The sequence below is a fragment of the Hypanus sabinus genome, assembly GCF_030144855.1.
Source record: "Hypanus sabinus isolate sHypSab1 chromosome X2 unlocalized genomic scaffold, sHypSab1.hap1 SUPER_X2_unloc_6, whole genome shotgun sequence".
In the NCBI taxonomy this organism is placed as follows: domain Eukaryota; kingdom Metazoa; phylum Chordata; class Chondrichthyes; order Myliobatiformes; family Dasyatidae; genus Hypanus; species Hypanus sabinus.
The window spans coordinates 460841-467963 of NW_026779006.1; the positions used below are offsets into that span (position 1 = coordinate 460841).

At 48.7% G+C, this 7123-nt stretch overlaps 1 pseudogene; it reads left to right on the plus strand.

The window, feature by feature from the left end:
• The first annotated feature begins 2956 nt into the window (after positions 1-2956).
• On the plus strand, positions 2957-4553 carry LOC132385934 (gastrula zinc finger protein XlCGF8.2DB-like; annotated as a pseudogene).
• Positions 4554-7123: the final 2570 nt, after the last annotated feature.

Consider the following 7123-nt stretch of genomic DNA (forward strand, 5'->3'; position numbering starts at 1 on the left):
GCGTCTGAACCGCGATTGAAGAAAAATTACCATGAGCTCCGTCCACACTGGTCCCGCACCTCAGGACAATCCCGGTCCTTTCCGTCTCTCTCAGCCCCACGATTTACCCGAGCCACGGGGAGTTTACGGCGGTTGAGAGCTGGCGGCGCCGCCATTTCTCCGGCGCATGCGCATCGCTGGGTCCTTCGATGGCTGATGGACAGGTTTCTCCGCCGTGGTGTCTTCTGGGTAAGGAGGCAGCCATGGTTGACAGGCCAGCGTTGTCCCCATAGAGATTGTCCCTAACGCAGCGACTTCCAGCCATGCAAATCCGAGGATCAGAACCTCGGAACAAAAATATAGTGTCCAGTTACTCTCAGATAAAGAGTCTACCTCCCAGTCAGTGAGAATGTCAATTACTATTGTATAGCATAAAAAATCCACCGGTCAGCTTTAGTTCTCTCTGGGTAAATAACGATATGAAACACCTTTGTCCTCGATGACAGGTGACTTGTAGCTTTCACATCACAAAAGTGCCACAGTCCAATGAGAGTAACTACTGCCCACCCCTTCATAGTCATTGGCATTGCCATCGATGGGTTCATCACTGTCACTCAGCTGGGGGGAGGGGATCCCAGTAATTAGAAAATCTCCAGGATCAGAAATGTAGTAACAAGTTCACTTTGTCGTGTTGTGGAACATGAACTTGAAATAATACCAAAGGACAGAGACAGACTGAGCCAAGTCATAGGTTGATTGAAGGCAGAAGTAGAGCCCTTTCTCATACAGACAGGAATACAATCAGAGATTTTGTTGGTCAGTCAAGATACTTGATCCATGCCTTGTTAGAAGATGGGGAGTTCACATAGAAACACAGAAACATAAGTCTGCAATTCATTACAGGCCCTTCGGATGACAACCTCATGCCGACGATATAACCAACATCTAGAATCTGCCTAGAGTTTCACTACCAAATATCCCTCTATTATTCCCAGCTCCACGTACCTACTGAACAGTCTCTGAAAAGACCCTTATTGTATCCACCTTTTCCACCGTCGCTGGCAGTGCATTCCATGTACCTGACACTCTCTGTGTGAAAAGAGAGTGAAAAAAAAGCTTACCTCTGGTATCCCCCTTGTACCTACTTCCAAGCACCTTAAAACTATGCCCCCTCATGTTGGCTCGTTCAGCCCTGGGGAGAAACCTCTGGCTATCCACACGATCAATGCCTCTCATCATCTTATACAACTCTCTCAGGTCCCCTCTCATCTTCCATCGCTCCAAAGTTTACTCAGCCTACTCCTGTAAGGCATGCTCTCCAATTCAAGCAACATCCTTGTCAAACTCCTCTGCACCCTATTTAGAGTGTTTTTTCCTGTAGTGAGGTAATCAGAATTGAACACAGTGCTAAAAGTAGGGCCTAACGAAGGCCTTTTATATCTGTAGTAGTACCTCACCACTTTTGAATTCAGTCCCATGGCTGATGAAGGCCTTCTTAAAAACATTGTCCAGCTGCGTAGCAGCTTTGCATGAACTATTGACACAGATCCCACGATCTAGCTGCTCCTCGAAACTGCCAAGAGTCCTATCATTAATATTGTATTCTGTCTTCAAATTGGACCTACCGAAATGAACCACCAGGTTGAACTCCATTTGCTTCCCACAGTCACCTGTGGTATATCTCAACATGAGATGAACTGGGTGATATTCTGATGCCAGAGCTCACATTGAGAGATGATCTTATAGAAACATGCAAAATTATGATTCAGATAGTTAAGGTAGAGGTAGAAAAGTTGTTTCCACTGGTAGTTGAGAGTAGAACTAGAGGACATCACTTTAACTTTCGGGGCATTTGGGATGGAGATGAAGATTTCCCCCAAGAGTTGGGAATCTATAGATTTCTCCGCCCAATGAAGCAGTGGAGGCTACCTCAGTAAATGCATTTGAGACGAGGTTGGATAGATGTTTGCAAAGAAGGGGAATGAAGGGCGATGGGGAAAAGGCAGGTTGGTGGAGACGGGCCAGATGATGTTCTCCTGCTCCTTTTTCTTATGTTCTCACCACAGACCAAAATCTCACCTGAAAAACTGTCCTTCACCTATTGATGTCCTTTCAAATATTTTTACAGGTTTGAAATGGCAGAACACTTGTGCATGGGCTGTCTATTTACGGATATATAAGGATTGGCCAAATATTTTCTTTGCAAGACGGACACATCTATTGTCAATCCTTGGAGATGAAGAATTATCTCATCCCAGCTGGAAATGTGTTTTGTGTCTGAAATGAAGTTTTCTGTTGTAACTCAGTGTTATCCACAGGAACCGGGGTGCTGAGAACACACCAGCATTTGCTCACTGGAGATCAGTTCTTCAACCCATTGATTGTAGAAGGGATTCAAACATCTGACTGTCTGAATTGCCAGATGATTGATCGCAGTGAGATATCGTTCTCCTTCTCTCAGTGTGGGAAGGGATTCACTCACAGCCTACCCGCAGACACGCCAGTGAGTTCACAGTGGGGAGAGGCCATTCACCTGCTCTGTGTGAGGGAGGGGATTCACTCACAGCCTACCCACAGACACGCCAGTGAGTTCACAGTGAGGAGAGGCCATTCACCTGCTCTGTGTGAGGGAGGGGATTCACTCACAGCCTACCCACACACACGCCAGTGAGTTCACTGTGAGGAGAGGCCATTCACCTGCTCTGTGTGAGGGAGGGGATTCACTCACAGCCTACCCACAGACACACCAGTGAGTTCACAGTGGGGAGAGGCCATTCTCCTTCTCTCAGTGTGGGAGGGGATTCACTCACAGCCTACCCACAGACACGCCAGTGAGTTCACAGTGGGGAGAGGCCATTCACCTGCTCTGTGTGAGGGAGGGGATTCACTCACAGCCTACCCACAGACACGCCAGTGAGTTCACAGTGGGGAGAGGCCATTCACCTGCTCTGTGTGAGGGAGGGGATTCACTCACAGCCTACCCACAGACACGCCAGTGAGTTCACAGTGGGGAGAGGCCATTCACCTGCTCTGTGTGAGGGAGGGGATTCACTCACAGCCTACCCACAGACACGCCAGTGAGTTCACAGTGGGGAGAGGCCATTCACCTGCTCTGTGTGAGGGAGGGGAACTACTCAGTCAACCAGCCTGAAGATACATCAGCAAGTTCACACCACAGTGAGATGCTCCACCTGTTCTGACAGCAGGAAGCAATTCATTCTGTCGTCGGTGCTAAATATACATCTGAAAATTCCCCAGTGAGAAGACAGTAACCTGTTTACATGGTGGGAAGGTATTCACACACTAAACCATGCCACAGTGACACCAGCAAGTTCATAACGGGGAGAGGCCAATCACCTGCTCTGTGTGCGAAAGGATTCACTGAATCATCTCAACTGAATGAACACCAGTGAGTTCACACTGAAAAGATGTTGTTCACCTGCTTAGACTGTGGGAAGGGATTCACTCGTTCATCCACACTACAGAGACACCAGCGAGTTCACACCGGGGAGAGGCCATTCACTTGCTCTGAATGTGGGAAGGGATTCAGTGACTCATCCAAACTTGTGAGACACTACCGAGTTCACACTGGGGAGAGGCCGTTCACTTGCTCTGAATGTGGGAAAGGATTTGCTCGGTCATCTCAACTGACTGAACATCAGCGAGTTCACACTGGGGAGAAACCGTTCAGCTGCTTTCAATGTGGCAAGGGGTTCACCCAATCAACTCATCTGAAAGTACATCAGCGAATTCACACTGGGGAGAAACCGTTCAGCTGCTCTGAATGTGGGAAGGGATTCACTGATTCATCCCACCTTGTGAAGCACTGCCGAATTCACACTGGGGAGAAGCCATTCACATGCTCTGAATGTGGGAAGGGATTCACTGATTCATTCTCCCTTGTGAAGCACTGCCGTATTCACACTGGGGAGAAGCCATTCACGTGCTGTGAATGTGGGAAGGGATTCACTGACTCATCCCACCTTGTGAAGCACTGCCGAATTCACACTGGGGAGAAGCCATTCACATGCTCTGAATGTGGGAAGGGATTCACTGACTCATCCCACCTTGTGAAGCACTGCCGAATTTACACTGGGGAGAAGCCATTCACATGCTCTGAATGTGGGAAGGGATTCACTCAGTCGTCTCATCTGAATGTACATCAGCGAATTCACACTGGGGAGAAACCGTTCAGCTGCTCTGAATGTAGGAAGGGATTCGCTGATTCATACTCCCTTGTGAAGCACTGCTGAATTCACACTGGGGAGAAGCCATTCACGTGCTGTGAATGTGGGAAGGGATTCACTGACTCATCCCACCTTGTGAAGCACTGCCGAATTCACACTGGGGAGAAGCCGTTCACGTGCTGTGAATGTGGGAAGGGGTTCACTGCGTCATCCAACCTGGTGAGGCACTGCCGAACTCACACTGGGGAGAAACCGTTCACCTGCTCAGATTGTGGAAAGGGATTCACTCGGTCATCAGGCTTCAAAGTCCATCAGCGAGTTCACACTGGGCGATGCCAGTCACCTGTTCTGATTGTGGGAATGAATTCGCTCAGACATCTCAACTGACTGAACATGAACTGCTCAGACTGTGGGAAGGCATTCACACACTGATCCACACTGCAGAGACAGTGGTGGGTTCACAATGTGGTGAGGGTATTCACCTGCTCAGACTGTGGGAAGGCATTCACACACTGATCCACACTGCAGAGACAGTGGTGGGTTCACACTGTGGGGAGGGTGGTCACCTGCTCAGACTGTGGGAAGGCATTCACACACTGATCCACACTGCAGAGACAGTGGTGGGTTCACACTGTGGTGAGGGTGGTCACCTGCTCTGACTGGGATGGGTTTCAATCAGTCATTCATCCTTGTGTCCCCGTACCGAGCTTTGACCCAACGTGAATTGGAGAGATCAGAAGCTTGAGAGGACGCAATTCACTCAGGTTCACCAATGGTGTATTAAAGGCAGTGGTTCAGGGCAGGTTATTTTTGAGCTTTCAACAGTGGCCACTCCACAGTCAGGATGGATTATCAAGGAAACCTTTATTAGCAGGAGCAAGTGGAGCGGTCACTGATGGAGTGGACAGAGTTGGAGCGGAGACTTTGAGGCTTTAATTCTTTAATTCAGTGGGGAGAGCAGTCAGTCAGAGAAGGCAAAATCATGATGGAGGTAGAATTATTTTTGCCCCTTTACATTTTCTTAGTTGAAACAGTGGAGATGACAGGCAGGGTGCTGGAAAGCTGCTTTGTGGGATGTGGGAAGGCCGGGGACCCTCCTGTGTCCCTGATAACTACACCTGTGAGAAGGGCATCCAGCTTCAGCTCCGAACAATCCACATTACGGAGTTGCAGCTGGAACTGGATGAACTCCAGATCATTCAGGAGGCTGAAGGGGTGATAGGTAGGACATTTGAGAGGTATTTGCACCCAAGGTGCACGGCACAGGGAACTGGGTGACAGTGAGGAAGAAACTGGACTCTCTGTTTCCCCCTGTGCCCATCCCTCTGAACAACACAGGTATCACTTTAGGTACAGTCGGGGATGGTGGGATGACCTGGCAAAGAAAAGTCACAGCAATAGGGTCTCTGGCACTGAGCATGGCTCTGAGACTGAGAAGGGAAGGGAGGAGAAGAGGCGAGCTGTGTTGATACGTGGCTTGTTAGCTCAGGGAACTGACAGGATGTACTGTAGGTGAGAATGAAATTCCAGGATGGTGTGTTCCCTCCTGCATGCTGACATCTGGGTCATCTCAGGTTGAGTGCTCAGCATTCCTCAGGAGGGTGGACAGTGAAGGTCGTGGTCCATGTGGGTAACAATGATATGGTCTGGTAGAGTAACGAGGTTCTGTAAAGGGAGTTGAGGGAGTGAGTTGCTAATTGAAAGGGCAGCTCCTCCAGGCCAGTGATTTCAGGACTGCCATCAGTGTGATGTGGCAGGGATCAGAAGATTATACAGTTTAACACGTTGCTAAAGAGTTGGTTCAGGAGGGAGGGGATAAGATTTTTGGATCATTTGAGCTTGTGAGGATTGCTGTGTACAGAGGAGTGAGGAGTGTGAGTAGGGACAGCACATCACTAACGGAATGTGACTGGGCACACAGGTCTCTCTGTCTCTCACAAACACATCAGTGGAGTGGGAGGGAGGGGAGTGAGAAGGGGAAGGGGAATGAGGAGGATGGAGTTAGGACTCCTTCACAAAGTCTCACACTCACCCAACCCTCCCCCTCTGGAATTGGTCCCATTCCCTCCCCCAGGCTGGGGGTGAGCATTGAGTTACCTTGCCAACAAGAAAAGGAATTGTTCGATAACTTCTGCTTAACACGTTTTGATAACGAATTTACATTGAACTTGAACATTGAAATGTACTGTTGGTAAAACATGTACTGATGGGAAATGGTCTCAGTGAAGGTCCGAGAGTGGAAAACGAACCGGTGTTCAGCCCCACTGCTCCGTGCCAGACAAGAGCCCCTAAATGAGTCTGTCCGAATGTCTTTTATTTCCCTTCTCAACCCCATTCCCTGCCCTCTCCCCATGACCTTTGATGCCTTTACTAATCAAGCACCGATCAACCTCTGCTTTAAATAATGACTTGGCATCTGTGCCGTCACTGGCAAAAAATTCCACAGGCCCCTCATCTACTTAAATGCATGCTGTCTGGTATCGGGTATTTTGACCCGAATATTTAAAATGGCAGCTATCTACTCTATCTATATCTCTTTTAATCTTATCAAGCCGTATCAGGTCACCCTGAGCCTCCTCCACGTCAGAGAAGCAGCCCAAGTTTGTCCGAACTCTCCTTACACAGCAGCTCATGTCTCTAATCCAGACAACATCCTGGTGAACCTCTTCATTGCTGTCCTAAACCCAGCGGAGTAATGGGCTTTAAGTAAATAAATGGTGGGTTGTTGATTAATAAGAGTGTCAAAGGTGACGGGGCAAAGGCAGCAGAATGGGGTTTAGAGGGATAATCCAACAGTCGTGATCGAATGGTGGAGAAGACTCAATGGACGGAATGAGTATTTCAGTTCCTATGACTTGTGGTATTGTGGTGAGATGGCGAAGCGGTGGGGAGTAAGGTGAGTGTCAAGTCAAACTTGAGTTGCTAGAAAGCATTGGGACCCAGAGGCAAAAGAAAAT